A 24,211-nucleotide genomic window follows, 5' to 3' on the forward strand; every position below is an offset into this window, starting at 1 on the left:
TTACGACGTATACATTCTTGTTCTCTAAACCTAAACATTGTTCAGCACTCATGCATCTTTGCGTTGCCTCAGTCAATGAGCTTGGTGGATTTGAAAATAAGATATTCTGATATTCTGTATTTTCCCCTTTTAAAAAAACGTTTAATGCCATGTTTTCGCTAACCTTTTGTATTGCATCTATTGTTTCTTTTGACGGTTTTACAAGGCTATTTATTTCAAATTCACTTAACTGATCTGTAAGATTCGAAATGCTCTCCCTAAATTCACTTATTGACGTATTAGCTTGCTTTATAGTTCCCAATTCAGACAAAACCTGTTGCAAATTTCTGGGATTTGGATATGATTCAATCAATAATTTCTTCAAATCATAAAAACATTGTGGTTTATTAGCACAACCTAAAGTACTTCTTACTTGGCTCGATAGTTTAAAATTATAGACATATTTAACGAAAAGTTCTTTTTCTTCATCTTTGACCATATCATGTAAAAGTTCAGCTTGTGATATGAAATCATCTAAGAATTTATATGTTCCTTTAAAAACTTGCAGGTTTTTCCCCACCACATTTATGTCAAAACTAGACATATTTGATAAACTTCCTTCAACTTTTCCTTTTTTAATTTTTAGACGTTTTAAAATATCCTCAATATCAGTACAAAGCAACTCAATTTTTGGTGAACACTTTGTTAATTCTTCATTATCTTTGAATCCTTCCGTATAATTTCTTATAAATTGAAATCTTTCAGATTTTTCATTTACGTATTTTTGTGTAAAATATTTATTTATGCTTTTTTTTAAATTCGATTTCGTATTATCCAACTCATGTACATATTCAATTAATTGTTCCATATAACATAGCTAATTGGCCGTTTAACCATAGGTGTAAACCACCTTTGATTCATTAATTCAGACCCAATTAATATTTATTTAATTCATTTACTAGGCGTTTACACACAGACAGTATTGGCAAGACAATAGCAAAGTTACAAATCATTTTCACCAATACATTCATACTTTTTTCTATACATATTTAAAAATTTATAAATGTATTTGTGAAAAAGGTTTGTATTTTTGCTATTGTCTTGCCAATACTGGCATTTGTAAACGCGGGGTTAGTTTTCATATGTATTCCAATAATTATTTTTAGTAATACTATACTGTTTAACAATTAATCAGTAGGTGCGAACCCCCTTACTTCATTTAATTGGCACCCTGTTGTTTCTATAAACCTGAATTACCCTGTGTAACTTAACTCTATTATTACATTTTATTAGAATCACCCTGTGTAATACAGCTCTTTTGTGACATATGTCAAATCAATGACTTTTAGTTTTCTTTTATAGTTTTTGTTTTGATCCGTAACTTTTTACATATCTCCGTTGCAATATTAATTTTTATGTGCTTTTTCCAAAATTTATCAAATAATAATTAATTTAGTGCCTTCTTTGTGTGAAAAAGTGTTGTTTAATTAATATTCTATATGTAATGAATTGTTAATCATTAAAATAAATGCAATTATATTTTCCCAAAACGTAGCGGAGAAATCAAAGAGATGCAAAAAAAATGTTTTTGTGTTTTATTAATTTGTTTAATTTAGCTTTCTGTGGCATCTTTGCTTCTATTTCAATAATTAATTCCCACAACTCGCAAGAAACATTCCATGGAGGCGGTGGATCAGCATTTACCCTTGCCTTCAAGTCTGCCAATTTCCGTCGCAGCTTTACCAGCTTACCGCCTCTCTTGTGTTTGGGCTTTTGCGTTTCAGGGATTCTCACCAGCTTCTCATCCTTAAACCTCTTGTATTTTTGCTATTGTCTTGCCAATACTGGCATTTGTAAACGCGGGGTTAGTTTTCATATGTATTCCAATAATTATTTTTAGTAATACTATACTGTTTAACAATTAATCAGTAGGTGCGAACCCCCTTACTTCATTTAATTGGCACCCTGTTGTTTCTATAAACCTGAATTACCCTGTGTAACTTAACTCTATTATTACATTTTATTAGAATCACCCTGTGTAATACAGCTCTTTTGTGACATATGTCAAATCAATGACTTTTAGTTTGCTTTTATAGTTTTTGTTTTGATCCGTAACTTTTTACATATCTCCGTTGCAATATTAATTTTTATGTGCTTTTTCCAAAATTTATCAAATAATAATTAATTTAGTGCCTTCTTTGTGTGAAAAAGTGTTGTTTAATTAATATTCTATATGTAATGAATTGTTAATCATTAAAATAAATGCAATTATATTTTCCCAAAACGTAGCGGAGAAATCAAAGAGATGAAAAAAAAAAATGTTTTTGTGTTTTATTAATTTGTTTAATTTAGCTTTCTGTGGCATCTTTGCTTCTATTTCAATAATTAATTCCCACAACTCGCAAGAAACATTCCATGGAGGCGGTGGATCAGCATTTACCCTTGCCTTCAAGTCTGCCAATTTCCGTCGCAGCTTTACCAGCTTACCGCCTCTCTTGTGTTTGGGCTTTTGCGTTTCAGGGATTCTCACCAGCTTCTCATCCTTAAACCTCTGTTGTCTAGCTAGGTATTCCCGGATGGTAAGTCTCGCCGGGCCTGGTCTGCTCGTCGCAGGAACGGGATTTTCAACAGGAATATGGTCCGATGTTGGCAGGATCGCCATGTGGTGTTACAACACACTTTTCCAAGGAATAACCTTTCGTTTGGTGTAGGCCTGCCTAGGGGTTTCTGCCGGCTCTTTAATAAAGCCACTGGCAACTAATATTTTATGAGTTGCAGGCAATTAAAAATGCCGGTGCAAGTATTGTTTATTTGCACTTAAGAGCGCAAAATAAAAGAAATTGTTTTTCTGGTTGCCAACAAATCGGCAGTAAAAACTTGATTGATTTTATTCGACAAATTTCAGTCCTTATATATTATACATAACGGTATTTTCCTAATCTTATTTTCTTAATCCTAGTTTTCTTATTTTCTATCATCCTTAAACATAAACAGTATTTGTTGTTATAAATAACATATGATCTAAACAGATGATTGAAACAGCTGATGATTGGGATCTATAGAGATCTAGTGATTGATAATTACATTGATCTACAGATGTGATTATTGGGATCTACAGGGATCTGTAGGTGTGAATATCGGTAAAAATCGATATTACTACATAATAGCCACCCAATGTTAGTTTATTTTCATCTTGTTATTTAGGGAGTCTATAATATCTTTTATTTATGTTCGGGAAGATACATTTTGACTCAATGCGGACACGAATCCCCCACACCCGACTGTTTGTTAGCACAATCAAAGGCTCTTATAGTCCAACAATGAGTTCAATAATCGTTTTTCGTTTTTCCATCATACTATCTTCCAGTTTCAAGTTGAACAAGGCTAAGGTAGGTTGAGTATTCATCCACGAAACAGTCGAGTCCTTAAAGACAAAGTTATGTCCTTTTCGGTATACAAGTTATATTTTCGAAAACAAGAGCACTTCAGTTCATCTACATCAGCTAGTTTTAAATTCTGGAATAATGCTATCCATTTATAGCAATATTGTGGGATTTACAATTATATGTTGGTAAGGTCCTTTAGGACTTGATTGCCCAAACAACCGTTTAAACAAATTAAAATTCCATTTCGAACGTGAGGTTATAAAGTACTTTAGTCGTCCTGAAAATGATTTCAGAATACTTGTTACAGGGACTCAGGATATTCTTTTTTCTGATGGTTTCGGATAATATGACCGAGATGTCCTTTAACGCGAATTTCTGATTCAAGAGGAAGTCGACAAATGGATTTTACAAACTCATAAATAATTTATAAATGGTCTATGAGTCTGTTTTCATGTATTGACCGAGGTTATCATCATCCTGTTGTTTTTAGGACTTACGTTATTTTGCTTGATGCGAAATGACGTCCGAAAATAGCAGTGTATAGTACAAGAAGCATGATGGTTGGACATTCAGAAATCATTTTATTGACCAAGTTAGATTCCATAGCCCAGCATTTTTGCTAGTCCTAATCAACCCTTAGAATTTATAATAATTATTCCCTTTTACACCGAATTCCTACCTCAACCAAAAAGTAAGAAAAGTCTATTTTATATCATTCAAGTCTAAAATTATACTTTCTGTGACACAGATCTCAATTCGAAAGAAGATTAATTAAAAAAAACCTTTTTTATTCCTATCCTGCTTGATTTACCTTTTTTATAATTATCACTCATATATATTTCTTCTTTTATGGCAATGGCAGTGGCACGTAGTCCAGTACCAAATCCAAGTACGGATTCTGGAATTACGGAAGATAAAGAATTTAAATGTCCTTCATGTACAGAAATAATGCAGGTTGAGGAACAGGATTGTTGCATCCTGGAAACTTGTAAGCACATTTTTCATCGAACTTGTATTGAACAAGCATTATTCAATTCTACTCAATGTCCTTGCTGTAAAGCAACATGCGAACTTTCAAAACTTAAAAAATTTCCAATAATAAGTGTCGAATCGACCGATATTTCCACTCAAACTGGTGCTATCCCAAAAAAAATCGTCTTATCGCGGGAAAGGTCGAGGTTGTTTTACAAATCGCCCAAATACCCGAAATCTTTCGAAAACGCTATTTTCCGAAAATTTAAATGCCAGTAAGGACCTGGATATGCCCCAAAATAGTAGTCAGGTAGGAGAAGAATTGTCTTCCCAGACTGCTTACAATCATGCAAATAAGTTTACAGATTATGACCTACCAGTTCATAATCATCAGTCCAGTTATAATAGTAAGAAAGTTCCAAAGTCATACCCAGAGTATAATCAAAGGTATCAGGAGATAAATTATTCTCGCATTGATCAAATGATCGAGAGAAGTATCGTTAAAATGCTTAAAAATCTAAATTTAGGTTCCCAATCCCAGAATCAGAACCAAAATATACCTGCCATTACTGAACCCAGATGTAGTAATTCTTCTCAAAACATACTTCAGTCCGCTTACCAAAATTCTTCAAATCACCCTCCAAGCTCGGAAGAATACTCGCAGATTGTCCGACCAGATCGTGTCACATTTATAATTCAAAACTGGAACATCCAATTTGATGGTTCCAACAGTGGACTATCAGTAGACGAATTTTTATATCGTATTACAACCTTGACAAATGAGCACCTAAATGGTAATTTTACTTACATTTTGGTAACTGGAAAAGCAAAAGATTGGCTTTGGAGATACCACAAAACGGTAGATTCAATCCAATGGACAGAGTTGTGTGGAGCATTGCGTACCCAATTTAAGGACTTGCTATCGGACTTTGACTTAATGGAAGCAATTAGGTCCAGGAAAATGAAATCCGGGGAATCATTTGATTCTTTTTATGATTCCATTAGTTCAATTGCCGATAGGCTTCGACATCCAATCCCAGAGAAGACCTAATTGAAATTCTAGTTCAGAATCTCAGGCCTGATATTAGGCATGCCCATTTAAGAAAATTAGTGCAAATGAGATTGAATCTTATGAATGATGACTCATTTAGGAAACAACTACCTCAAAAATCTCCGTTCCCTAATGGTAACATACATCCACGCAGAAACGTTACTGAAATTCAGTACGAAGTTCAAAATTTGGAGAACGTTAATAATGATGCGTGTGTTGATGTTGATGAGGAATCTTCCACCGTAAAATGTTGGAATTGTGATGAGATCGGCCATTTTTGGGACGATTGTCTCAAAGACCGCACTGTGTTCTGCTACGGTTGTGGCATAAAAACCATTTATAAGCTACAGTGCATAAGGTGTGCTAACAGGAGGATCGGCACTCATCCAAAAAACTTGATAGGTCCGAACCAAAATCCGAATCATCCATAGTCGTCTCAGCACCTTTTTCAAATGAATCCATAACCAAATCATCGGCAAAAATATCTATTCTTAAACCAGACTTACCCATCACTAAACATGATCACAAACTTTTACACCCCATACGACCGTTCCATAAGCGTTATCAAGCATATATGGAAAAGAGAAATCGAATTTTTTCTGTCTCTGAAATTTCATTAAAATCCTCTAAGGGTCCAAAGACATCTACCTTTAGACTCAGAAGTTATTACCGGAGGAGAAAACAAGCCTCTAAATTTGTGATTTCCACAATACTGTCTAGTCCAACGGACAAGCGTTTCTATGCTAAGGTAACTTTCTTAAACTTAACCGAATATGGTCTCCTGCAAACTGGTGCGAATGTGTCCTGCATAGGTGCTGATTTGGCTACGAAAAATTTCTCCCAATGTCCAGAATTTATAAGAGGAAATATCGCTGTTAAAACAGCTGATGGGACAATACAGAGGACATTAGGTTCCTTATATGTTGATGTACAATTTCGTGGGGAAATTCACCAACTAAAGTTTTTAATTGTACCAACTATCAATCAACGACTCATACTTGGTTTGGATTTTTGGAAAGTATTTTCGTTAGCCCCCGACCTATTTGACAATTCAATAATTTGTAATCCACCTAATCCGTCACGACCTACCACGGTTATATCGGCGCTAGAATCACCTGTTTGTATTTCCAACACAACTTTACCATTACCCCAATATGCTCAAGATAACCAAATAAAGGTATCCCATAATGCAGATGATTTTAAATACCCGTTGACATCTAGTCAACAGGCTCAACTAAAAGCCATTATAGACCTTTTTCCAAACTTTGCGAAGCAAGGTCTCGGTAGAACTTCCTACTTGACGCACCACATAGATATAGGTGATGCGAAACCGGTAAAACAACGTTTTTACCCGGTGTCTCCGGCAGTAGAGAATTTGATGTACCAGGAAATTGATCGAATTCTCTCATTAGGGGTAATCGAACCTTCAGTATCGGCCTGGTATCTCCCATGCGACTTGTGGTAAAACCCAACAAGGTACGTCTATGTCTAGATGCACGGAAATTGAACCTGGTGACGAAAAAGGATGCATATCCGTTGCCAAGTATCGAGGGTATATTCGCCAGATTGCCAAAGGCAAACATTATTACCAAGCTCGACTTAAAAGATGCCTACTGGCAAATCGGCTTATCAGAGATATCGAAAGCTCTAACAGCTTTTACAGTGCCCGGAAGGCCACTGTATGAGTTTGTGGTGATGCCTTTCGGGCTCTGTACAGCGCCTCAGACCATGTGCCGGTTGGTCGACAGAATTATACCCCCAGACCTTAGATACTGCGTTTTTGGATATCTAGACGATATCGTAATCGTGTCGGAGGACTTCTATAATCACCTTGCCGAATAGCGCACCTAGTCCGAATAGCGCAAGAACTCCGAAACGCCAATCTAACATTAAATGTAGACATAAGTCAATTTTGCGTAACTCAGACGAAGTATCTAGGATATGTGATTGGTCATGGTGGGATTCAAACGGATCCTGAAAAAATTGAATCCATCGTCAACTGACCGGTATCGAAGAGCGTTAGGCAGGTTCGTGGATTTCTGGGCCTTGCCGGTTGGTATCGAAGGTTTATAGAAAACTTTTCCTCTATTACCTTCCCAATCTCAGAAACAATCCTTTGAGACCCTTGAGATCCCAAAAATCCTTTGAGACCATCAAGACTCTGTTGACCACGGCACCCGTATTGTCTAATCCTGACTTTACAAAGAAATTCTACTTACATTGTGATGCGTCGGATTATGGCATATGGGCAGTGTTGGTTCAGCTTGATGAACGGGGACATGAAAAGCCGATTGAATTTATGTCCAAGAAATTGAACACCGCCCAGCGCAATTATAGCGTGACGGAGCGGGAATGCCTTGCCGCCATTGAAACCATAAAGAAATTTAGGTGTTATCTTGAATTACAAGATTTTGAGGTCGTTACCGACCACTCCTCACTCTTGTGGCTCATGAAACAACCTGACTTGACGGAGAGGTTGGCCCGTTGGGTTTTTAAGTTACAACCCTATAAGTTCTCGATAAGCCATCGTAAGGACAAAGACCATATCGTGATCGATGCTTTATCGATGATTCATATTGATGAGATTTCCGCGTTGGAAGACATAGAACCGGAAATAGACTTATCGTCACCTCATTTTTATGACGCTGACTACCAACAGTTAAAGATACCCCTTCAAAATATCCGGATCTAAAAATCCTGGAAAAATATGTATATATCCGTACAGACCACTACACTGGTGATCCAGCTCAAGAAAGCTTTGCTTGGAAGCTATGGATCCCAGAAAAAATGAGACAATCATTAGTAATCCGCTTCCACAATTCTCCAGTGGCTTCTCACGGGGGGATGGGGAAGATTTACAATTACTACGTCGTAATTTTTTCTGGCCAGGTATGGTGACCGATGTGCGAGAATACGTACGCAACTGTGATACCTGCAAAAGAACTAAATATCCAAACTGTGTTCTTAAGCCCCGTATGGGTAATCCAGTTCACATAATACGACCTTTCCAAAGATTATATGTGGACATTTAGGCCCATATCCAAGGTCCAAAAACGGATGCATTGGTATTTTCATAGTATTGGACCACCTCACAAAATATCACTGGCTATGTCCTTTAAAAAAGTTCACTGCGGCCCCAATTCAAGACTTCCTTCTCAAGAATATATTCCATGCCTTCGGAGTCCCGGAGCAGGTCGTCAGTGATAACGGAAGCCAATTTAAATCTAACGATTTTAATAGCTTCCTAACGAAATTCGGTATTACTCACGTTTATACCGCGCTATACTCACCGCAAGCTAACGCTTCCGAACGCGTTAACAGGTCGATTATAGCCAGTATACGAGCATACTTGAAAAGTGACCAGAGATTGTGGGATGAAATCTATCACATATTAGTAGTGCATTGAGAAATTCCATGCATCAATCTATCAAATGTTCACCCTATTTTGCACCTTTGGGTTCAATATGATTACCCACGCAGACACTTACTCGTTGCTGAAGAACATAAAAATGCTAGATGAACCCACATACATTCGTGACAGACAGGACCAGCTACAAATAATCCGCAAGGAATTGAAGAAGAATATCATGGAAGCCCATAACATTTTCCGAGATCAGTACAATTTGCGTACGAGACCTATAACTTTTACAACAGGTCAACTCATATTCAGACGCAATTTTGCACAAAGCAATGCCGAAAGAAAATTTAATTCTAAGCTGGCTCCAATTTTTCTCCCAGCAAAAGTTAGAAAAAAGTGGGCAATGTATATTATGAGCTGGAAGATCTCGATGGTAAGCTCCTGGGAACTTATCACGCTAAGGACATCCGACCATAATTTGTGTCCATATTCTGATTAATATCGTCATCCATAGCATCGATATTACTCGGTTTTGTGGTAAATGATGGCCCAATAAACAAAAAACAAACGTTGCCCCTTCTCAAATCATATGCAAAAGTGTGTGCTGGGAAGTCAAACATTTTCGAAATTATATTTTTCCTCTTCCGACTCCATTAATAGATTATAGCATGCAATAAAAAATAGTCTAAGCATCACCTAACAACGTAAGTTAGGCTTTAGTCAAACCGCCCACATCTTCCGAGGTAGCGCAAAGGAAGAACTCCTGGTTGCGGAACATAGCGTCCGGGGTTCGAGACTGGCCAAGACCGTATCGTTTTCTTTTTTATTTTATTTTTTCTCTTTTTGTCGTATTCCCGTTAAATTGGGGACCTTGAAGTATTAACAAAAAAATCTTTCCGATGTGGTAGTGATAACTTGAGCCAAATGTGTTGGTTGAGACGGACAACATTATTATTTTTTTCGTTTAGTTTTCTCATAACTCAATCGCTTTGTAGGTGGTGAAAATAAACGTAATTTGTGATAGTCAAATAAACAACGACGAAGTGCTTTTCCTTAAAAAAACCGTCAGAATTAGAAACCGCTCATAAAGTTTTTTTTACATAGCTATCATAAAAGTCGATTAAGATTTTAAATCCATTACTATTTGCACAATCCTTAATATTTCCAACGAAATTAATATATAAAATTGCGATTGAAGTGTCGTGTAAAGGAAATAACAAGGTATTTGTGATATGATTTTCCGATTACATTTATGACGTGTTTGTGTTAATTAGTTATATTCTAAATTTATTATCAGGCCTCGCCACAAGTAATTTCACAAAGTGGTCTTTATAATATCGCCAATATTTTGCTACTGTATCCCCAAAAACTACAAAACCCAAAAGCTAAGGTAAGAAGTGAACTCTCTGTGCCGTAATTTCTGCTTAAAGTTAGTATCGTTTCTTCCATTTGTCAGATCTCACATTCCTCATTTGCGGTAAGAATAAATTCAGCCGTGAATGAGGAGTCCCGTTTTGCTGGTGTGCGAATCGAATTTAATTTCAAACCCGATCCTCGTTTTGACTTTTGGCCAAGTATCCCGTGTTGCCACTTGTTCCACACAAAGATTCAAATGCATTACTTACAACCGACATTGACCGCCAGGAATTGATTAAATTGTTATTTGGTGCTTCAGAATTTTTTCAAGCGTTAACAAAGGTGGCTGACTAAGTTCAAGTACAGGTTGCACTTAAACACATATCGGCCAGTGAACGAAGGCAACCACGTGAGGAAATTAACAGCTAGCGTCTGGCTATTCCTCAACAAAACATCTCCCATTCTTGGCGCATGCTAAAAATAGCACCCCATCAGCCTGCAAAACCATCAAATAAACACCAATCAACACGACCGCTCGATACCCCAGACAGTTAAGGTCACTGCTTGTTAAGATCAATCACAGCAATGTGGGTTCAAACCCCGCCACCGATCAGAAATTATTTATAATATTTAAAATTTTCACAAAACAATTAAGTATCGACATCACAAAATTATCCTTAAAATATGCAAACATTTTAAATCTACATACAATACAAACACACAAACGCAAATCCTTCGAAACATAAAACATACATACATGAACGTTCATCGAGGCCTCGATGATCGCAGTAAAGTGGAGTTTTAAGGTAAATAAAGGATAAAAGAATAGTCCTAACAAAAACAAAATAAACAAAAGTGAGTTCCAAAAATAGAAAAAACATTAATCTTTAAAATATTTGCATATATAAAAAGGAGTAGACCAACAAGGATAATAGCAAAAGGATCTCATCAGTTCCCCCTATAATCCCGAATCCTTTATAATTTCTAATTAAACTACCCTTTCCATAAGAAAAGCAGTGTGTAAAGTGGCAAAGATGATATCCTTCGGCTTATCCTTTCTTAAAAACAAAAATAAGAACAATTTGTATCAAAAAAATTTAACTCCAATCTCCAAATTAGTTTGTTTTAAAACTTCCATTCCGATAAATTCGATCAAAAATCAGTATACAAAAAAAAAAGAAAATCGAATTATAAAAATACTCAACTCTACAACAGTTCCATTATTAGCAACGCCTATAATTCCAATCTCCGATTTTCTGTTCGTAATGTAAATCAAGATTTATTTATACTACATCCAAGTCTTTATATAATCATTTGCATGAATTTCTTTCCACAAAAAACATTACTTTTGACCCAAAAACTGGTTTCTATTATATCATTTATTATTATATCAAACGGAAGAAAATTCCATATTCCAACCTTAAATTGAAATTTGAAGAAAATCAAAACTCTAATATTGTACACGTATATAATTCTCCTTTTTGATTTATAACTGTATATACACCATCTATACTACCATTACTAATGAATATGATTATTTGTATGCATATTCTTCTTTTTATAACCTACACCACTATGTGGGAAGGTATTATAAGTTGGTTTTGACCAAAAAGTTTGTAACGCATCGAAATAATGGTCGTAGACCCATACTTATATATACCAATGAATGTCTCGACGAGCTGAGTCGATCTGGCTATGTGTGTCCGTCCGTTTGTCCATCTAAACCTTGTCATCACGCTACAGGTCGCAATTTTGATCGTCACGAAATTTTGGGCATTGATGGGGGTCCCGGAGGGGAAGAAGCCTATTGATTATGGTGATGGTCGGATAATATTTAGGGGTCGGAATTGGCAGAAAACTTATGTGGATAAAAAGACAACGTTTTTTTCCAAAGCGAATATCTCGGCATCTATATAGGGTATACCAAAAGCAAAAGCAATGAAAGTAGAAAATATCACCTTTCTAATGATGTAAAGTAGGTTCTTGTAGGTGATCAAACAACGAAGATATCACAATAGTCGGAAATAAAACCCAACTTTTCATTTTTGCGATTTTAATTATAATGACGAATATCACAGCATTGGTTGGGGCTTTCCAAAGGCAAAGCCAGCCTATGAAAGTAGAAGATTCCATCTCTACAATGATGCAAACTATGTCGGCGTAGGTGACCAACTAACGGAGATATCGCAATAGTCGGCAATACATCCCATTTTTCCATTTTTTTTGAAATCACGCTACAGGTCGCAATTTTGATCGGATCGTCACGAAGAGAGGTTAATGGGGGTCTCACGTACGAAGAAGCCTATTGATTTTGGTGATGATCGCATAATATTTAGGGGTCGTAATGGGCAAAAAACGTATTTGGATAAAAAGACAACGTTTTTTCCAAAGCGAATATCTCAGCTTCTATATGGGGTTTACGAAAAGCAAAACCTGACAATGAAAGTAAAAAATATCACCTTTGTAATGATGTAAAGTAGGTTCTCATAGGTGATCAAACAACGAAGATATCACAATAGTCGCAAATAAAACTCAACTTTTAATTTTTGCGATTTTAATTATAATGACGAATATCACAGCTTTGGTTGGGGACTTTCCAAAAGCAAAGTCTGACTATGAAAGTAGAAGATCACGTCTTTACAATGATGCAAACTAGGTCGGCGCAGGTGACCAACTAACGGAGATATCGCAATAGTGGGTAATAATTCCCATTTTTCCATTTTTTTGGAAATCAAGCTGCAGGTCGCAATTTGGATCGGATCGTCACGAAATTTCGAGGGTTAATGGAGGTCTCACAGAGGAAGAATCTTGTTGATTTTTGTGACGATCGGGTAATATTTAGGGGTCGGAATGAGCAAAATTTATTTGGAGAAAAAGTCAACATTTTATTCCAAAGCAAAAATCTCAGCGTCTATAAGGGGTATACAAAAGGCAAAAGCTGGCAATGAAAATAGAAAATATTACCTTTACAAAAATGTAACGTAGGTTGTCGTAGGCGGTCAAACATCGAAGATATTTTAATAATAATTAAGAAGATATTTTAATTAATTAAATAATAATAATGACAGATATCACACCTTTGGTTGGGGGACCTTCTAAAAGCAAAGCCTGACTAAGAAAGTAGAAAATCCCATCTTTAAAATTATGCAAAGTAGGTTAGCGTAGGTGGTCAACTAATAGTGATATCGCAATAGACGGTAATGCATCCCTTTTTTCCACTTTTTCTGCAATCACACTACAGGTCGGAATTTTGGTCAGATGATCAAAAAATTTTCTCACAGAGATAGAAGCCTATTGATGTTGGTGATGTCGATAGTAGTCAAATATAAAATTAAATATTAATTATTTTTTTTTAAAATTTTGCCTGTTAGGGCGAAGATCATTTTTAATGATTTTTTTATTAATTTTCTCGTCTAGAGTTAAGCTTGATGATCGGAAATTATTTGCAAGTGAAAAAGGAAAGCCAAGGACTCGAACCCACATAGTCACCAAATTACGTTACCTGGTTTCATTGGTGGTAAAGCAAATCTTCGGACGTATCGACTATGTAATGGCTTCTCTGTCCTAGAACTTATCGTTTTTCAAATGCAAACGTGTTTTATACATTTACGCGGATACCTGGCCACAGAAATGTATTTTCTTCACGACAAACGCTTTTTTTGCGCTGCCTTTGAAGTTATGAGTTTTGGCTTTGAACGCTAACACGCCGTGACAACATTTTTTGATATGTTTTCAAGGACGTGGGTTCAAATCCGAACCGGGCTCAGCCTTTTTTTTATTTCTTGAAATTTTGGCTGTTAGGGCGAAGATCATTTTTAATGATTTTTATTAATTTTCTCGTTTAGAGTTAAGTTTAATGATCGGAAATTATTTGCAAGTGAAGAAGGAAAGCCAAGGACTCGAACCCACATAGTCACCAAATTACGTTACCTGGTTTCATTGGTGGTAAAGCAAATCTTCGGACGTATCGACTATGTAATGACTTCTCTGTCCTAGAACTTATCGTTTTTCAAATGCAAATGTGTTTTATGCATTTACGCGGATACTTGGCCACAGAAATGTATTTTCTTCACGACAAACGCTTTTTTTTGCGCTGCCTTTGAAGTTAAGAGTTTTGGTTTGAACGCTAACACGCCGTGACAACATTTTTTGATATGTGAAAAAGGAAAGCCAAGGACTCAGTTCGCCTTAAGCCATTTGGTATAAAAGCCAGATAGGTGAAAACTTTCGTATCTCCCTAAAAGAAATGTTTTCGAGTGAAAAGATTATGCACAGAGGTAGTGGTGTAGGGTATCACATAGTCGGCCCCGTACCGACTATAGCCTTTTCTCACTTGTTTTGTATTATTTATTTGTTCAATGCAATCCTACACTTATTTAAATATAGATTGTTATTAACAACATGAAGTGCTAATTTACCAATTATTTTCTTACGATGGTGAGGTAGACTAGGGGGTATAAGAAAGTTGATTTTGGGGTCTCAACAAACATGAATGCCTGGGGACCACGGTTGGGAGGGTACAGAGGCTGATACTCCGTCTAACACCTGGAGAGCCTACTGTGATATTTAAGGGTTGATCCTTGATCCCCCCACACCCGACTGTTTGTTAGCACAATCGAAGGCTCCCATAGTCCAACAATGAGTTCAATAATCGTTTTTCGTTTTTCCATCATACTATCTTCCAGTTTCAAGTTGAACAAGGCCTAAGGTAGGTTGAGTATTCATCCTAGAAAGATTACTATTAGTTAATTTGAACATTACAGTCTCGGCGATAGGAAACCGATGCCGAAGAAAAGGAGAACGAAACCCGAACACAGCAACCTTTGGAGAATTCAGAAGAAGATTATCCCTATATACCAGAAGCACAAAACGTATTGGCATTGGATGAAAATGATCCATGGATAATAAACAATATAAAAGGTGAATACACATCTGTGTGATTGTAATGTTATGAACATTCATGAATATTTAGGCAAAGTTGTAAAATATTAAAGATTGAACAAATGCATATGCTGTTGAGTTGGGTTCAGGTTAGGTTTGGGTTCAGGTTAGGTCGGGTTGGGTTCAGGTTAGGTCGGGTTGGGTTTAGGTTAGGTTTTGGGTTGGGTTGGGTTCAGGTTAGATTTAGGTTGGGTACAGGATAGGTTTTTGGGTTGGGTTCAGGTTTGGGTTGTGTTGAATTCAGGTTAGGTTTGGATTCAGGTTGGGTTCAGCTTAGGTTGTGTTGGGTTCAGGTTAGGTTATGTTTGGGTTGGGTTCAGGTTAGGTTTTGGGTTGGGTTAGTTTCAGATTAGGGTTGGGTTTATGTTTATCAAGAGATACACTATTTAAAATTTAACAATATCCACATTTAACAGTAGAACTCTAACAATGGAAGAAGAAATGTGAAACGACTGGTTCAATCCTGCAATATTTTGAAAAGAAAACTCGAAAATATTAAAAGGGGAGAACAAGCAAGAACAACGCAATTAAAAAATAACTCCAAAATTATAACAGATGAATTAAACAAATTAGTTAAAACAAAAAGTGAAAATACGTCTAAGTACATGATTCCCAAGACAAAAAATATGCATGTATATGAGAAATCACAATTTTTCAGTATCAAGAAACATAAGGAAGATATTAAAAACGAAATCACTGCAAGCGATGAAGAGTACGAAGAAGATAATAATCAAGATGACTCAAGCAACGACGAGGATGGAGAATATCTTTTTATTCTGATCATGATGATGATTATTAAAATAATCTTTCTCATAAATTTAAAGGAAACTGAATGGCATACATACAAACATAATGCCTCAACAATGGTCATCGATTTCTTATTTGTACACATTGATTTTTTTCGCAGCTATTACCCTTTCCCCATAATACCCCTAATCATATTTGCATTCATATCCAAATCAATTTAAGGTAGCCAAGAATTCAATCCAATATTCAAGACTTTGTCACCTCGTCGAATAATAATAAACAAATCGAGAAGATCGATCGAATTCATATGAGAGTCAAACAACATACACAAAAACGCACAGTAGTTACCCCAGATACTTGTAGTTTGACTTAAGCTGCTGTGATTGCTGATCCATTTCAAAGCAAAAGAACCAAACGACATACACACAAACATACATGTAAAAGAAAATGTTGTAGCAGAGAAAATTCTCCACACAAGATTGTCCTTTATGATATTTTCGTAGGTTTTACCATTTTTGGAATATAGAAGTTCAAATTGGGACAATGGTACAACCTAGAAAAAATTACGAAAGCCAATCTTGTACAGAATTTTCACAGCTATAAATTTTTCTCTAGTCCCATATCGATAAGACTTACCGTTTCTAGCAAATCGTGAAAACCTACATGTGCAAATCTTAATGAGCATTTCATGCGTTTTTAGAACTAAACAAGTGCCATGCCTTAGCAATGGTCATTGCCTCAATCGAAGGGTTGCAGATCCTTTTTGTTACAAATGCTAACAGTGGCAACATTCATACAAACATATGGTTAATGCTCTAGCTTAAAGCAAATCTTAAAGCATTCGATGCGTTCCCCTTTCAACCTCTTACTCATAACAAAGTGCTGCAACATAATGCCATACATTCCTCATAACTACAAAGAATCAAACATACGAACGCCCCACATATGCTTTAATATCACAAACCATTCCTTCAATTCAATATTCAAGTCTTTGTTGATTCTTAATATGGCTTCTGAAATAAACAAATCTAAAAGATCCATCGAAGTCATTAGGATCGTTTTGATTTATGCACTCAAAGAAGTTCTTGTTGTACAGTTGCATTCATAATTATTCAAACCTAACTGATGATGACTCATTCATTTCACAACATTGGAAAATTAGATCAGTGAACTGGCAAACGGACGGACAGACGTTAATTTAAATCATGATTGAACATGCTTACAGACGGACGGACAAACACGACCCCACACGACGATCATAAACACGATTGAGCATGCTTACGTATAGACGGAATTCCAAAAAGTTCCCACCGTCATACGTACATGCCTACGTACGGACAAACAGAACCACCCACGTTGATCGTGGACATGGTTCAGCATGCCCACGGACAGACGGACGGACAAACAGAATTCCAAAAAGCTCCCACGGTCACGCGGACGGACGGACAGACGGAATTCCTAGAATTTCCCACGCTCACACGGACGGACAGACAGACGGAATTCCCAGATTTTCCCATGCTCACATACATATCTTCTCAGTGTACCACCGACGTGTTTGTTTGTTTACATAAAGTATCAAATTACATAGAATTCCTAAGAAATAGGAAACATATATTTATTAACTACTCACCACTTCTATATATTGTAAAGTAAAAAGAAGACCTTGAGGGTTTATTTTTACTTTGCTGATTGGAGCAAAGTGTCGGCTCAGATCTAGTTCTAAAACAAGTCTGCCTTCTTTATTTTTTCCTCTGATATTTATATAAAATTCTTAAATCTAACATTGAGTTCTTAATCTCTAATATTCACAAAAATACTCGATATTGAACAACTCCCAACCAATAGGAAAAGTGTTCAATATCGTTGCAATTACATATGTATGTGTATATGTAATATTCCACATATGTTGTCATACATTTGAGTCTTTCACTCATATTCATATTTTAGAACTTTACTCAATGAATGTACTATTGGGATATTCTTCAATCCCATTGGCCAACTGACTCATTACAACATTCTTGAATTCCAATTGGAACTCTAAACCATTGCCCTACATATGAGTGAGTAATGAACTCGCTGTGGCGCTGCGAAACAAAAAGAAAAACAAAGCAATGAACTCGTTGTGGCGCTTGATCAGCATAACAAAACAAAATATCGAACATCTAAATGTATGGCAACATAATAGCTTCGTTCCCGTACTTTTTAATAGTAAAACTCGTAAAAGAGAGAACTGCAAAAAATTTGTTGTCACACACAAGTTTTTTGAAATAGTTCGGGAACGGAAAAATGGAAAATACGACAAAAAACTGGAACAAATGTCAAAGTCGGCGTATCAGCCAATCAGACTATTTTTTTACTCGCCCAAATTTGTCGTGTAAAAAGTTTTTAAAGAGAGCGGCATTCAGCGCCATTTTTGTTTAAAGAGATGTGAACATTTTACAACTTTTTTGTGTACGGGAACGGTTTTTGGAGTAAAATGTGTAAAAGTCGTAAAAGTTGTAAAAACTTTTTAGTTCTGGAACACAGCTAATGTGTTGGTGACACACTACACCCTCACCCTTAAAAGAAATGTATACAATTTTTTTTGTGTGCATAAACAAATTGTATGCATTTTATGACAATTCTTTTCAGTGGTGTCAAGTTGTTTCTTTGTGAATAACTTAAAATTACAAAATTGTTCTTTTGACATATGATCTTAAGTGGACTAAGTATATTTTTTTGTATTCGGAAATAAAATAATTTTTTGTTTACATACATACTTAAAGTAAGAGTCTTAAAATAAAATACAATTTTTTGGTTTAAGATTACTTGTGATATTTCTTTAACAAATTTTTATGAAATACTTTTTCTTTGTTATTAATTCTTATTGTAACATTTAAATTTTCAATATTGATTATTTCATATGGACCATGATAAGGTGATTCATTTTTTCTTCTATTCTCCTTTTTAACTAAAACTAAATCTCCTATTTTAATATATATTCTATTCGTATTATTTAACGAATTTAAACTTCTCTTGATTTTAGTCTGTTCAATTATATTTCTAGCGTTTTCTAATGAAAGTTTTAACCTAAGCTTTAATTCTTTAGCATAATTCTCTGTATCATATACCTTTTCACTATTCATTACTTTCTCGCCTGGCATTGTCGGTAATTTTCCAAAAATTATTTCGAATGGTGAATACCCTGTGTCAACATGTGGTGTTATGGTGTATGCAAAAGCACAATATGGTATCCATTCATTCCAATTATCATTATTCACAAAAGAAAGAAAATATTCGTTTAGAACTCTATGATTTCTTTCAACTGAACCTACTGTCTCATGATGGTAAGGTGTAGAGAACTTTTGTTCTATATCTAAGAGTTTACACATCCCATCCATCAGTTCGTTTACAAATTCAGTGCCTCTGTCAGATTTTAGAGTCTTGAATATTCCATACTTCAATATTAAATGTTCATTCAAATTTCTAGCTATTGTTTTGGCTTCTTTTGTTTCCATTGGTACTGCAATTATGTATTTCGTTAATTCGCATTGCATAGTCAATATATATCTATAATTATCTGAGGGTCTTAAGGGTCCTACAGTGTCAATTACTACTGTATCAAAGCTATTTACCGGTGTATCAGTTTTCATTAATGGTTCTTTGGTATGTTTTATTTGTTTATTTCTTTGGCACAAATTACATGTAGATACGTATTTCTTTACCATCTTGCACATATTCTTCCATATATATTTTTGTTTAAGTTTTAATAATGTTTTTCTTACTCCAAAATGACCTCCGCATGGTGTATCATGATATAATTTTATCAATTCATATTTTTCTTTTTTATTAAATATTTTTCGAGGATTTTCATATAAAAGAGTTCTAACGTCACTGTTTTTCAAATATTTATTCATTTTTTCTTTAAATTTCCCATGGGTTATTAGTTCAAATATATCGTCACTTTTACTAAGTGCGATATTCTTAATACTCAATCTGCTTAACTCAGATGATAGCTTCTCCAAAATATTATCTAGATAATAAGGATTATCACTACATCTTATGGCCAATTCGTTCACAGAAGTGAATTCTTTTGTCGACACATCAATTATAAATTTTAATTCTTTAGCTAGCTTTATATCTTTAATGGATGTACATTCCACTACTTTGAGTTGATCAGGCTCATCGGAATATGTCATCTCATTATCTTTATCCATATTGCGCAATTTATTTTTCATTCCTCGTGTTATCGACAGCGATTTCTTAACTTTTTCGTCAATATTCTGAGGTATCATTGTTTTTAATATATTGGAGTCTATTTTTATACGTGAAAGTGCATCAGCATTAGTATTATTAATTCCTTTCTTATACACAATTTCAAAATCATAATCGGATAGTTCTAATCTAATTCCCGTCAATTTGGAACTTGGGTTCTTATGAGAAAACAATGAGACAAGTGGACGATGATCCGTAACCACTATAAATTTCCTATCGTAAAGATAAGGATGGAAAAATTGAATTCCCCAATGTATACCCAATAATTCCTTTTCAATAACTGGCTTATTCCTCTCATGTTTATTCAAAGAACGGCTAGCATAAGATATTGGTCTATCATTCCCTATCTCTCCTTGCGACAGTATTGCACCTAGAGCAAAATCAGAAGCATCTGTAGTTAGTATAAAAGGTTTATCAAAATCTGGATACTGTAAAATTGGTGGTGTTATCAACTTATTTTTAAGTGTCTCAAATGGCTTTTGGCATTGTTCCGTCCATTCTTCTTAGATAATGAGTTCAAACATGTAGTTATTTCGGCAAAATTTTTAATGAATCGTCTATAGTAATTACAAAATGCTAGGAAACTTCTTACATCATCTGCGTTCTTTGGAACCGGATATCTTGTTATCGCATCGTATTTTGAAGGATCTGGTTTAATTCCATTAGGAGTTATCAAATGACCTAAATAAACTACCTCTGGTTTCAAGAAACAACATTTATTAGGGTTGAGTTTCAAATTGTACCTATTCAGTCTGTCTAGTACCTTAATGAGATTCTCATCGTGGTGTTTGAAACTACATCCAAAAACTATTATGTCATCCACATAAAGAAATGCTTCAGACTCCAAACCAGATAAAGCTATTGTCAACATACGTTGAAAACTATTAGATGATATTTTAAGACCAAAAGGTAACCTTGTATACTGATAACGCCCATTACATGTCGAAAATGCTGTCAGTGGTCTTGACTTAGGATCAAGTTCAATCTGATGAAAAGAACTATTCATATCTAACGTCGAAAAATATTTCGCTCTACCAAAATATCGTCCAAACGTGTCAATGGAAACTTGTCATTAACAATCTTATCATTAAGTTTCCTAAAATCTACAACTAATCTCCATTTCTTCAAATCCGTCTGCCCTTTCTTTGGAACTAAAAGCAATGGTGCATTATAAGGACTAACTGATGGCTCGATCACTTTACTTTTCTTGTACTTGAGCATTTATTTCTTCCTTATGCGCTTGTGGTAATCTATAATTTTTTTATAAATTGTTTGTCGTTAAATCCTCATCTTCATGATGGAATGTCGACTGATATTTCCTTAATATAGCTACAATTTCTTTCCTATGACCTTCATTTAAGTCATCTAAATTAATTTTGCTTATTAACCTCTCAAAACGTTCATCCGTATAACTACTGTGTGAGTAAGAATGGTTAACTGTAAGTATATCATAATTGCTTAAAGGAACTGTTTCTAATTTCATATGATCTATCGTCATGTCTTGGTCAGTAACGTTCAGTAATTTGATATGCTTATTTCCATTTGTCGGAATTATAGAATTAGCCAAAAACACACCTTTCGTAATTTCCCGATTTAATACTACCGCATCTTCTACCAAATTGATGGTAAAAGGTAGAATGATTTCACTCCTCTTCGGCACAACAACCTGATTAATTTTGAAAGAACTATCATATATAGGAATTGTGATGCTTTCACAATTTAAATTAAATGTTAGGATATACATATCATAATCAACATTACACTTATATTTCAATAAAAAATCTCTGCCTAAAATTCCATCTGTACTAAGTGGAATATCATTTGATACTAGCTGAACACTATGTTCAATAACCATACCATTTATATCTATTCTAACATTAGTTGACCCAAAAGATTTAATTATTTCCCTCGAAATGCCTGTTAAATTGCAATAACCATCTGGATTTTCCTCATAACGGTATAAAAATTTCTCCTTACACAAAGAAATATCGGCACCAGTATCAATTAAAAATGTAAGTGGATAGTCTACATCTACTATGTTTAATCTTACATAATTCTTGAGGTTAGATGATATACTGTAAATGCTTTTGTCTTTTATTGTGTGCTCTCCGAAGACGAAGGTCTTGGGGTCTCCGGAACTTGAAAGTTTCCCTGATCTTGTACCTGGTTAACATTATAATCCCTACTATTGTAGTTATTGTTGCTTCTGTTATTGTTACCATTATGGTTATTATTGTTCCAGTTGTTATTGTTTTTCCTATTTCCATTATTATTCCTATTATAATTATTGTTATTATTATTGCTGTTATTACGTCCATTCCTGTTATTATTTTTGTTGTTTTTATTACCTTTATTTCGGTTGTAGCCATTATTATTCTTACTGTCATTGTTACCGTTATTGTTGTTATATTGTTTGTTATTACTACCGTTACTGTAATATTTCTTTTTACCATGTTTATTATCCCTATAAGATTGTGCATTATGGTACATTACGTCTTTCTGTTTTGTACGAGATACGTATCATTCCGCAATTCGTAACGCATCGGCAAATGTCAATACACGACTAGCCTCAATGGTTGCAACAATTTGCTGATCCTGAAGCCCATTCAAGAATGTATTGAATGCTGTCAGGTTGTTAGTAGCTATGATTGCATCCCTACATTGCTCACCCAAATCAGAAATCTAAATCTCGTTGAGCTCAGAAACAAGACTTTCTATTTTATTAGCGAAACCTTGCAAGTTGTTATCTCTTTGAGTTAAACCAGTCAACTCGTTCAAAACAGCATTGGATGATTTTACGGGCTTATATGCCGTCTTCAAAGCAGATAATAACTCAGTGATATTCTTAGGTATTCCTTTCTGTTTAATCCTATTCTGGACCCGACTATATAATCTTGAGCAAAAAACATACTTAAAAAAGAATTCCTTCTTTTCCTCAGGAATTGTTTCGTATACTAACTCTAGATTAGCAGTGAAACTTTCCAAATCCTCTTTTTTACCTGTAAAAACCGGTACTTAAGCAACAATAGTCTTCAGATCATTAGTCTCCATCTTGTTTTCTCGTTTTACCGTATCCTTCTCTCTAACCTGCTGAGCTAACTCTGAGTGTTCCAACAACAAACTTAAAACTTCTGCTTTTAACTCACTAAATCTTGTCCTATATTTAACTGAATCTTCGTATTTTTCTTTTTCTACTAATTCATTAAAGTCAGTCTGTAGATTCGCCAACTCTGCTTTTTTCTTATCTATTGTTTCCTTCGTGTATGGTTTGCCTAACGACTTTTTCGCATTCGATACTAATATACCTAAAGACTGTAAAACCTTATCCATGGTACTAATTACAATTTCTCAAAAAGACATCATTATTTAAATTCTATTTTATTGCAACGCACTCATTCTTGCTTGTTGCTTCCTATTTTGTTTTTTCACGTATTTTTTTAGGTATCTAATTATAGCTACTAGTGTTATTATGATACAGACTAAGACTAACACCTCGACGCTCACGCTGACTGCTGTTGGAGCATTTGCGGTTGCCTGGATCACCTCGCTAATTTTTGTTTGGGTACTTCCCATAATTCCGGATCTTTTTCTTTATAGACAATATATCTTTCCTTTTAATATTTTAAATCTCTTTCAATATTTTTAGACAATTGTTTTTTTTTATAATACTTAATATTATACTTCTCTATTACATATCTCTCAAAAAAATTGTATCTTATGAAGAAACAAGAAATTTGTGACCACGAGCGGCAAGCGCTTACTGGTCCTAACGTCTGCAGATTGATGCAGCGTTTTATTTTACTCTATTGTCGAGATAATTCCTTATAAGGAATTCTATCTCGTCTATTCTCAACCATAATTTAGAGGCACGATCCCAAGGCGGTGGGGGATCCGAATTAATTTCTCGTAGAAGAAGGGCTTTCTCCTTCTTTAAGCGCCATGTATAGCCTCCTCTGTTGCGGGGCGGTCTCACTATAGGAATCCTCGTGTGTTGGTCCTCTTCTTGAGTCCTCCTTTGATTCCTTCTCCTATATTCTTCTATCGAGAGTGGTTGTGGGCCTGTCATCTGGTCAGTGCTTGTGGGCTTTTTCTTCCTTGATCCACGATCCCGGCTTGGATCGGACTGCCTGGACAGTATGGCAGTATCTTCTCAAAAAAAAAAATTTT

The 24,211-nt window shown here is 35.2% G+C and overlaps 2 protein-coding genes across 5 annotated transcripts in view; one reads left to right on the top strand and one right to left on the bottom strand.

Annotated features, from left to right (window-relative positions):
- Snap25 (Synaptosomal-associated protein 25kDa) overlaps positions 1 to 24,211 on the bottom strand; it is a 762,009-nt gene that overhangs the window by 652,155 nt on the left and 85,643 nt on the right. The gene's annotated exons all lie outside the window — the stretch shown is intronic.
- LOC141406761 (ATP-dependent DNA helicase Q4-like) overlaps positions 2,051 to 24,211 on the top strand; it is a 92,070-nt gene continuing 69,909 nt past the window's right edge. For 3 of the 4 annotated variants that reach the window (XR_012413504.1, XM_073992770.1, XM_073992779.1), the window contains exons 1-5: positions 2,051 to 2,214; positions 9,851 to 9,967; positions 10,044 to 10,136; positions 10,203 to 14,810; positions 14,866 to 15,022. The gene's annotated coding sequence lies outside the window, so the exon portion shown is untranslated. The remainder of the gene's footprint in view (positions 2,215 to 9,850; positions 9,968 to 10,043; positions 10,137 to 10,202; positions 14,811 to 14,865; positions 15,023 to 24,211) is intronic. The other variant, XM_073992765.1, reaches the window with a different exon arrangement.

This window comes from Musca autumnalis, unplaced genomic scaffold (genome assembly GCF_047663935.1).
Source record: "Musca autumnalis isolate F117 unplaced genomic scaffold, ASM4766393v1 scaffold_1, whole genome shotgun sequence".
NCBI lineage: Eukaryota > Metazoa > Arthropoda > Insecta > Diptera > Muscidae > Musca > Musca autumnalis.